Source organism: Catharus ustulatus, chromosome 18 (assembly GCF_009819885.2).
Source record: "Catharus ustulatus isolate bCatUst1 chromosome 18, bCatUst1.pri.v2, whole genome shotgun sequence".
Taxonomy (NCBI): Eukaryota; Metazoa; Chordata; class Aves; order Passeriformes; family Turdidae; genus Catharus; species Catharus ustulatus.
The window spans coordinates 107167-118416 of record NC_046238.1 but is presented as its reverse complement, the minus strand read 5'-3'; positions in this window follow the sequence as shown (position 1 = coordinate 118416).

Below are 11250 nucleotides of genomic sequence, written 5' to 3'. Positions count from 1 at the left end.
TGGCTGTACCATTTTGAAATATTCATTGAGATAATGTCAGAAATAGAAACCAATACAACCTTAGCAGGAAAGTTTTAATTGTTGTCCTTTTCCAGCACAACACCAAAAAGCACATGAAAATGGCAGAACAAAATTTAGCAGAGCTACTAAGCTCATCTGAATTTGTGCTGCAGCTAATAACACTTTCCTAGCTTACTTTCAAGTTACAGGGAGTTACCTTGAACATTTGGAAAAAGGAATACTTTCAAGGACAACTTTGGGAATCAATTAATCTGAATCTTGCTCCTGGGTAGCTATTAATTTCTTATGGTAATTAGAAAGAAAAGCTTGAATGGCTGCTGCAGCTGCCCTGTGATGGCTCAAAACTTGTCTAACTACACCATTCCAGGGTTAGTAACTGTTCCTCTCTTTCCCAGCCTGATGGAATCACAGCAAAAGAAGCCAAAGCTGAAAGACAGGGAAGCAAAGGGGCAAGGAGACGAAAATTGGAAAGTCTGGAAGATGGATTAAAGATTTGCAGAGACTTTGTTGGTGTTGCTGTAAATCTTAATGTGAAAAAATAGAAGATACAGATAATTTAAGTGACTTTTAAAGAGACAGAATTAATCTTCCCAGGCTCACCTTGGGGTGGATTCAGCATGGAACCTCATCAAGGTTCATGGCAGCATCATATCCCCTGGAACAAAATGCCTCACCATGGGGCATAAGTAGGGTTCTTGCAGCAGAAAACAAGCACCATCTATAAGATGTTTTACTAGCTGACAGATTATCCTCACATGGAAACCAAAATAAAACCAGTTACAGAAGAAATGTGGTTGATATTGGAAACACAGGAAGGAGGTTTAGTAAGACTGGAAAAAACTGCAGTTCACCCAGAGAAACCATGTCAAATGTAAAACTCAATGGAAGAGATGCAGAGAAAGCTGTAGCAGTGAAAGAGATGCAAGAGCATGAAAAGACAGCAAATTAGGTACAATATTCTGTTATACAGAAACAGAAAATACTGGAAGAATTTAGGGCCACAGAGTGGGATTTCAATCACAGTTCCCTCTCTCTCCAGGCTGCTATAAGCTCTCAGTTTCATTGTCATCATTACTATCTTTCATCACAACAGAAGTGGAGAAAGAGTGTAAGTAAATTGGAAGTAGTGCTGATGGGCTAATATACTTATCTAATTGAAATTAAACATCAAAGAGAACAAAAAGTTGTTTACTTTGAAGCACAAAACAAAATGGATCAGTTAAAGCATTCAAAGTCCAGGGTGAATAAAATTAAACTTACCCCCTTCACTGGGTCTGTTCCTCTCAAGAATTTGTAGAAACTTTTATCTGGGATGCCAGAGATGTTCCTGCTCCTGTGAGGGACAGGAGGGACTCAGTGCCAAGTGAACACAACAGTGTGGTCCTGGACAGAAGGCAGAAGTGCTGCTGGGCAGCATTCATGGAAAGAGATACCAGCTCACATGAGGGTGAGGATGGGACTGCATTTCCCCTGGAGTTATCAGCCATTTGGAAGGTGTACAAAGCACTGGCTGTGTTTTTGGACCTGTTCCTCTTCACTGCTCCACAAAGTCAAACAGATGGTTTTTAAATTTATTTTTTTTTAAAAATAACATTAATAGATGAGGTTCAGTTATTTTCTGGTTATTGTTCAGGGATTTTGTTTTAATGGGATTAGGAGCTCAGATTTGATGTAGCTTTCACTTGAAAACCCATCTCTATTTATGATTAAGCTATTTAATAACTTTGCACAGGACCCAGCTTCCTTTCTCTGTTCTAAAATACTCCAAGCTCTATACTTATTTACAAAAATTGGTTCAACTTCCTGCCATTTATTATGCTCAAATTTTCATTAAAAATTAAATTAAGTTTAAATGTCAAAAAATATTTGTGTTATGTGTCACCCCTTTAATCTCAAAAACCCTGTGCCTGTCAGTGTATCTTTGGAATTCCTTGTCTAAAACTCAGCTTCAGTGAGCTGGGGAATGTGGAGCTGTAGTAATTTCCTTGCAGCTTCAGGGTCTTCTACTGGCATGAAGCCTGTGAGTTTGGTTAATTCTCTTCTACACCAGAGACTTCTGACTAGCAAGAGCTGTCACTAAAATATCCCACATGTGGAGCAGGGATTCTCTTGAAGAAGTTCCAAGCCAAATTTGGCTCTGCTAGCAGTTTTGTGGTACACCTTTCCACCCATGAATCTTCAAGGAATAATTAGCAAAGAGAAAGAAGATGAAGAAGGACAAAACAGCTGCTGTTTTCAGAGCACAAAGGATAAGAAAGAGAGATACCTCCTCCCCCGTGGGCTCCAGGCAAGTACTACATGCACTAATGGAGCCTGCAGCTGCTGGATTACAGGTAGGACTTCACAGGTTAAACAAAACTTATCTGTAATGTGAGATAGGAAGTAATCAGCTTTTTATCCTTTCTTCTGGGAGTAGACTGCTGGGAGCCATAAACAAGCTTTCTTCACTGTGAAACTAAGTGGGTGTCCATGTGGAATAAATCATTAATGTAATGGAAAGGAAAATAATGATTCCCCAATTAATCCAAATTAGAAGCCTGGAGGTATTTTCTGGAATTTAAAAAACACCTCCTAACCTTCTGCAACCAATCCAGTTGACCCTGACCTTGAAAACACCTCCTTGCCTTTGGCAATTGATTTTCAATAGACTGACAATGTCCCTCTTGTTCATGCAGAAGTAATTAGCATTTGTTTTCATGATGAGGTTAGAGCAGCACAATATCCCTTCTGTCACTCCACCACTGACACTGCTTTTTGAAAGATCAGAAGCAGCTGAACGCAGAAAAAGCCTCCAGAGAAGTGAAGGTGGCTATGCTGACCTTCATTCCAGGGTCACAGTCAAAGTGAGCCCAATGTCTGAGATGTGCACAGCTCTCTGTGCCAGGCTGAGGATGAAATGTGAGAAGTTCTCCTGCAGGTGCAGTTGTTCAAAATCTCCTTCTCTCACCTTGGGGTGCTTTACATTGTTTTGACATAACATCCACAGTAAAAACAAGAGCTGGTGGTTCACACTGCAACATGAAAATAAACCTTCTACTAAACACCTGCTGTGAATCCCCAGCTGGCTGCCTTCCCACTCACATGCCTTGGACGTGTCCCCAGGAGGCCAGGGGAAGGGGGACAAGTTGCCATCCAGAATTCCTGGTGTGCTCCTAGACCACGACAGTTCCATGCACACTGGGTGCCCAAGGCAAAGGCTGGGCTTGGCCCTCCCATTGTCTCCTATTTTCTCTCCATTGTTGTGGCCAGCAGAGACACCCCCATACTGAGAGGGCACTAAAAGGGAGAGACAGCAGGACTGGCCAGTAAAATGGAGCATTTTTGGCTGAAGAGTTAGAGAGCAAGACACAGAAAATCACTGGACTGCTAAGTCTATGCAATAAAGTCTTCTACATGTATTTTGATATTATCCCTCTTTCCTTCCTAAAATGGGAAATCCCATTAACAGCATAATTAGCCCTCCTTTAATTAGCTAATTACACTTAACTCAGCCATAATGTCTAATTACTGGTTTATTCACACTGAGTGGTTTATAACACGAGAAATTACTGAGATGAAATTAGATCAAAGGGTAGCATAAAAGTATTTGTACTTCAAACTGCCTCTCAAAGCAGAGGTGGAGCTGGAAGGGGGCTGAGGTGGTGGAAGAGGACTGGCAGCTTGAAGGTTCAGCTACATTCCCTAACTTACAATTCCAGTTTGGTTCATGGAGGCCCAGTAATTTCACTGTATCTTATAATGGTAGTCTAGACCAGAAAGTTGTACTGAAAAAAAATGGACAGTCCTGAATTTCCTTGTCTTCCAAAAATTCAGTTCAAATTTGGCAAAGTATCTTCTGACCTGTAACTATGACTGACAGTCATACAAAGTCAGATGAGAACTTGGCTTAAACTGCAATTTTGTTTCCTGTGTTAGTGGAATTCTTGAAATAAAACCATAAAAGTCAATCTAAATTTATATATTCAGCAGTTAGTGAGCAATGCAAGGAGATTAAAGAGCAGAATTTGGCCAGTGAATTGTCTGTCATTGTTAGACACAGGAACAAGTAGTCCACTGTGACTGCCTAGTCTTAATGTTGGAAGACAGGCAACCAGAAAATTATGGGCACAGATGGTTCATCTGTAAGCTGAGCTTTCAAGTGAAATTTATTTTACATCTAGCTCTGTACTTCCTTTTGTGTTTTAGGGATGTGAGAGGAATGCAATTTTATTTTGTACTTGAAAGACACTTTTTTTTTGGGCCACTCCAGAAATCACTGAAAAGGGGACACCAAACTTTTCTTGGAATATGTATTCTATTCTGCAGTGAGTACTTATATAGACTTCAGTTTTGACAGTTAAAATATGTTTCAGCAGCAGGTACCCATCTGGATAGTAATCGGAAATAACATAAAAATTATTACAACACTTCTGAATATACTGCTACACTCATTATCTAACATTCTGCTGCTTTACACCTCACTTTATACCTGAGAAATAATGGAGAAAATCTTTGCTTATTTTACGAACAATAAAGACTGAGGTCAAGAAAAATGCTCCATATATCATTGACTCATAGATCGAATGGGCCAAATAAAAATTGAAATTAGGAGGTTGTCAATAATTTGAGGATGTGATCTTCCTAGTTTCATCTTCCAAGCTCTTCAGCTTGCTGACTCTTTCCTTCTCCTCTTCTGCTTCTCCTTCCCATTAGGACGTTGAGATTCTGGTCAAGCCCTTGAAGAATTTGTTGCTCTGAAAAAAGGAAATTATGAAAAAAGTATTTCCTGCAGAAACAGCCATTATTGAGTATTATGTGAAGCTGGGCATTTTAAGACATTAATTTAATCACTAGTACCCATTATAATTAGCAAGAGTTATATTCCTCACCACAGTGAGCAATTGCATAGAATAACATTGTGGAAATATCAGGGAGAGTTTTTCCACTTTGTTGAAAGCACTGAAGATATCTGGTGTCTTCAAGAGCTGTACACTTAACCCAGGGCTGTGACAACAAATTACAGCCTGCTATCAACCCAAATCACAACCCTCTGCTCATTTCCTGTACAGTAACATCGAGTCCTCCTGGACAGGAACTTCAGCTGCAATGCCCTTAGTGACACAGATTTAATCTCAAGTGTAAAGTATAGGAATAAATTTACAGTAATACATCTGTGACTTCTCTGTAGTTTTCCCAAGATTATGTTTGGCTTAACAAAATGATAATGAATCAAGAAAATTTTAAAAAGTAATAAAAAAGTTAAAATAATTTTTTTTTAAAGAGAGAGAAAAGAGACAGGTATAAGAGATTGTGGACAGAATGAAAGTAATTAATCACTGGATATGTACAGTATATAAGCAATAGTGGCAGGTACTTCAAAATAAACAGCACAGAGCTGAATTTTCATGGAAGGATGTTCCTGCTGTCTCATACATTAAGGCTCTTTAATGTTAAATTTTCTGTCTCATGCATGCAAGACACAGTTCTGATCTTCACCATTTTCCAGCTCTGTTCAGAAATCCTGAGCGTGGATTTGGATAACCTGCATAGGTCCTGGAGATGCCCAGCCCTAGGCTCTAACGGAGCTGGTCCCTCAGGCCTGCTCTCAGACCTTTTTTCAAGGATTTTAAAAAGTTTTCTGGAGGTCTGAGGCCAGGGACATGGGCTACACAGGCCGGGTGGGCAAACTGCAGAGTTCATTTTATTGTCCTTTGGTCCCTTAGGCTGATGAAATCCATCAAAACTGGAAAATCTCTGCTCAAGTCAGTGGACCAACATTCAGAGAGCTGCCATCCAACTGCAATCCAAACTTTCATGCCTTCTGTATTCAGCTAAATGGGCCTGGGGAGGAGGATTTGACCCTTCCACTGCAGGAAGAAAGCTATAATTACTTTGAAAGTAAAAAGAACTTGTCCTTTATGTTACATAAGCCATGTTCCTGCTGTCTTACATAACTATGGGGGACTAAATAATACGTAATTGAATGAAAGATGCAACACTGGGCTTGAAAATTTGCTGAAATAATTAATATCACCATTCAATTATATTGATTTATACAGTCAGTATTCCAGACAGAGCCAACCACTGTAGGTTATTATACTTGGGAATCAATGTATTCAACTCCTGTGCACAAACAGAGGGAAAAGTCAAAGAATATAATTTGTAACATTTGCAGCTGAAGAAAGGAGATGCTGAATGCATTGTGTGTACTGCACAAGGAAAAGTCATGCTGACAAATGGATGGAGAAAGAAAGGCAAGCAGACATGAAGGATGGCTTAGCACACAGCCTGAAGTACAATGTGATACTGCCTGCTTGAATAGATTGTTATTTGCACAGCCCTTTTATTTTGCCTCTCTGGTATTACTCAAAGTGCAGAGGTAGAGTTTCTGCTGTGTATGACTGTGTAAATACATACAAAACCACATATGTGTACATACATAAAATAACTCCACAAGAATGGATATTGGGTGTCAGAGGACTTCAAAGCATGAAGAAATACAATTTTTATCTGTATGTAACTTTATCATGGTAACCCTATTGCCAGCTAAGAATAAAGTACCAATATGCATTATCCACAGGAATGAAAACTGTTATTTTTTACCTGCAAATGCAGGGCTGGCTTTAGCTTAAGTGGCAGGATGAATGCTAAAGCAGAGCTAATGAATAATTCATAGATGTTACATAATGCAGTGGCTCATTCTGTGATTCATGTTTGAAGAATGACTTCTGCTGGTTAGATGCTGTTTAGATTCTGGGCTGGTGGCACCTTGGCGTGACCTGCCTGCAATGAGATAATGATGAAAGGGCTGGTTTGTTGTCTGGGGGCTTTTTAACCATTAAAATTTGATTGAGTTTTCATTATACAGACATATCTATAGAAGACTGAAAAAAGCACAAACACAAATTCAGCAGGCATGTTCCACTCCCTGAGTTGATTGCAGACTCAACAACTGCATGGAGTAAACCAAGGGCCTGTTCCCACATCCTGTGCAGCACAGCAAGGAAAACACCACGCTTGGCTTGGGAAATCTGGGTCCATCCCAAGCTCTGCCTGGGACAGGACAGAAATAGAAGTGTGATTTCCCACAAGTGGGGAAGAGGAAAGGAAGACTTTAACCCTCACAGAACAGGACTGGGGCTTGGTGGTGTTACAGCTAGACCATAAACTTGTCTGATGTCCTCTCCAAGGCAACAAACAAATATACCTGGCATTTAGTAAGGGCTGTTCAGCTACATAATTCCAGCATGATGAGAGAGTTTGATTCACAAATATAATAGGAGTAGGAATCAGAAGGTTTAGGGAAACTTAGTAAAGTAGTTTTGGAGACCAAATTGGTTCATATATCTCAGAGGAAAAAAAAGCAAAGCCATAACTGATGTGGGCTGAAGGATTGTACATTCCTTGATCCTTGTCAGTCCATGCTGAGCTGCTGTACTCAGTTTTAGTGCCTCTCCTTCCATTCCCTCTGCTATTGAACACAACATGAATCTAAAGGTCTAAACAATTAAACAGTTTGGGTTTTTTTTGGTTTGTTTTTTTTTTTTTTTATGGACTGTATCTATCGATGGGATACAACAAAACACTACACAGAAATCTGCTTTCTCCTCATGTAGGTGAAGATGCAGTTCAGCATCCTGGCTCTAATTCAACACGGGCTCATAAACCCCCACTCTCCTTTTCCCATGCCCACAAAAAAACAACGTATTTCCTATCTCTTTTCCACACACACTTTTTAAGGGGTCCACGTTGAAGTGACTGCGTTTTTCACTTGAAGTGATCACACATAACAGGATGACCATGAAAACGTATGTAATTCTTAGAGCTCCTTCATTTCTCTGATTCAAAAGAATTAGAAAAGAGATACACACAGCAGGAAACTCATTTACACATACTTCACACCTCTGGGAATGCATTTAGAACCATCGTTTAATGAATTCTGCCTCCCTATAGCTGTTACATGCCAAGAGAACCTGATAAAAGCCAAAGTGTCAAAAGGAGGACTAACAGCTCACTGCCTGTGTCACTCCAACGGCTCCCAAAAATGAGGATAAATGAAAATTATTCTACTAAATTTAAAATTTATTTGGTACTCAGAGATTTGGTTAAAAACTCTGTTCATCTAAGGGCCCTGTCTGCTTTTGCAACGACCCCTGAGAAAGCAGCCTGCACAGCCCAGCACAGCAGCATGCACAAACACTCCTCTGACTCCCAAAACCATCACCACGGTGTTAGCAGGGGACAACAGGGGGCTCCCAGCAGGAGTCATGCACCCAAAACCACCAGATTTTGTGCTATTGCTCTGAACCAGTTCTCCAGCATCCCTGTACATCCACACATCTTCAGGCCTGCGAGCACTCGAGAGTAAACTGAGAGTAAACTGAGAGTAAGACGGGTAAGGAGAGCTACAGGGTGGAAGTGACCCTGGGGCTCCCAGGGGAGGAACAGCCCTTATCACCTGATAAACACCTCTGAGAGGTGCAAGTGCTGTCCAGATACTCCTGCTGAGCACCACAGCGGATGCAGCCAGCACATGCAAGCTGCTGCCTGGAGTTATTCCAAGAGCATTTTTACTGTGGTTGGAACAGGTATGAAACATCTCTTGTTGCAGTTTGGTCAGTGCTCTCTGAGGTCAGAGCTGTGACAATTCAAATCACAAGGACTAAGCATTTCTAGTTCAACCTGTTCCCTTTGAGGAAAGTCCTTTAGCTTCTACCTGCATTCCTGCAAGTCTTCTGCTGTTGTAAAGGATCATGATTAGCTGATGGTGTGTTTTTATTCAGATATGCTGCCGTCTAACAGTACACAAGTGTAAAATGACTAATCAAAAAAAGAAATCCAATTTAAATTTACTATTGTTGCATTGCTGTCTCCAGTCACATGAGAGCCTGAAGGCAAACCTTCAGCCCAAGGAACCCTTTGCTTTCTAAGGAGCACATCATCTCCTGATTTAGATACAAGTTAGATGCCTTAAGATATGATCTCCACATCTGAGCAAGCAGCTGCCCTGTGGTGTTGCTCTAGCGACAGGGCACAGAACAAAAGATTACAGATGGATATGGATATGTTATGAAAAGCATGTTGTTTAGGTTCAGCAATACTGAAGTATACTTGGTGTAGTCATTTGAATACAGTGCTCTTTTTCCATTTAACCACAATGACAAAATTATAGTTGCCTGGCTACAGATGTGGTCATTTTAAAAGGTATAGAAACTGCCAGGCAGAATCCTCTCCAAAAGTAGGAAACTAACCTGTCTAAACTATGCAGCCTACTGCTGAGGGTAACAAATCACCCCGACCACCCCACAGAGCAGTTAGACAATATCACCGAGTGAGCAGGAGACTCCTCTAGGACATGTAAAGCACTTTCTGGAACTGTTAACTCCCTGGTTATCTGTATGTTTCTGCATATTGTTCTAATGATGCTGTTTCCCATTGAATGGGATATTTGAGATGGCCATTAAAGATCTTAAATTACCTTTTAAAATAGTAGATCTATCAAGCCAAGTACTCCATGAAGAGGTTTAAATATTTACATGCAACTGCTCATACACTTTAGTCCATCATAATGTACAACTGTATTCTAACAAGATCTCAAATTTCTAATTAAGAATTTTCTGCTATTTATCCATCCACTTTTCCTTTGTGTATAAGCAGCTGTGCTGGCTGCTACACAGCACTTCTATAGTACTGCTAATAGCAGCTAAGCAGCTGTCAAACTTTGCTTGACAGGTGACAGCAGTTTGATACCAAAGTCATCACCACCATATTCTTGAAATGCACAAAGTGTTTTGCAAATCCTTAGGAAGAAAGCAGGCTGGTACAAAGCACACCGCCTGTGAAAGATCAACCCACCTAGCAGGGATGAGAGCAGTGCTTTTTCCAAGTCTGTTCTACCCATTTGTAACTTTGTGTAGGTGTCAGTGTACAGAGTCACAACACATCCCCATCTCTCCTTTTGGCACCAATATGGCAACAACTGGAACTTTGTATATTTTTTCATAGGAATTCTGTTACAAACACTGCAGCAAAGAAGTGGGGAGCTGTGATGTTCAAGTACCTTAATGAAATTTCAGGTTTGTTCCTATTTGTGTGATAGTCTGCATGCCTGCTCTCTCCTCTGCAGTTAGTAACAAGCTCGGTACAAATCTAGCTAAATCAAGTTACTATAAGACAGAGAAATGAATAGTTAAAAATTCAATCCATTTCTGTCTATATTTTAAGATTTTACTGCCAGATTTTAACATTCTTGTTTCCTGAATGTTGACAGGAACAACTTGCATTGATTTGCAGTATTCACCCTCCATGTGACATCACTGCCAGCTTCATTACAAGAGATGATATTTTTTTTCCATGTGGTTACCCTTAATGGGATTAAGTACACTTTGTATTTTCAAGCCATTTATTTGGAAGGGATTGTGATTGGATTGTTATCACATCAAGGTTATTTAACCTAATATACAGTACAAGTCAAAAAACAACCCTTGCACTTCTGAAAGAGAGGTTGTCAACTGATGCTATTTAGAAAGTATATTATTCAATTTATTTTTGAAAGATATTAAAGAGGTGTTTTATTTTTAATTCTGTGCCATTTGAGTTATACAGAGGTGCTTATAATATGCTTATGCCCACTGAAGACAACTCATTTCCTACTTGGAATCAAAATTCAGGTCCTACTTTATTCAATGAGAATTCTGCCATCAACTTTAATGAAATCAGGATTTTGTTCTCACTATATATAGCTCAGTTAGCTTCAAACTACTCCAAAATGAATTATCACTGTTTCCTGCCACTGTTGTAGAATTGCAAACACAATAATCAGACTGGAGGTGTGAAAGTAGTAACAGAGAGAGAAGGAGAGACTAGAATTGAGGAAGAGGGTCACAGCAGCACCACACCATGTAAACACTCTGTCACCTATGTTCTGGTGTAAATCTGCATCAGTTTCCAGATTAATCCATCGTCTCTAATTAAAGTAATTTAATATGTAACCCACAGGCATAGAACAATACTTTTGTAGGCAAACATACTGCTATAATCAGCATATTTGCAGGGAATTCATGCATAAGAAATGTCACTGTTATATGAATGTATAATGTGTACACAGAAACAGATTATACCTATTGCAAAAGCTTTTCTCTAAGATAGCATAAAATTCTGCACCTCAACTGGCATTTCAAATAATGAAATCTTTTCCTGATCCACTGCATAAAGCAATTATGCAAATTTCTTCTACTCCTCTATTTCTAT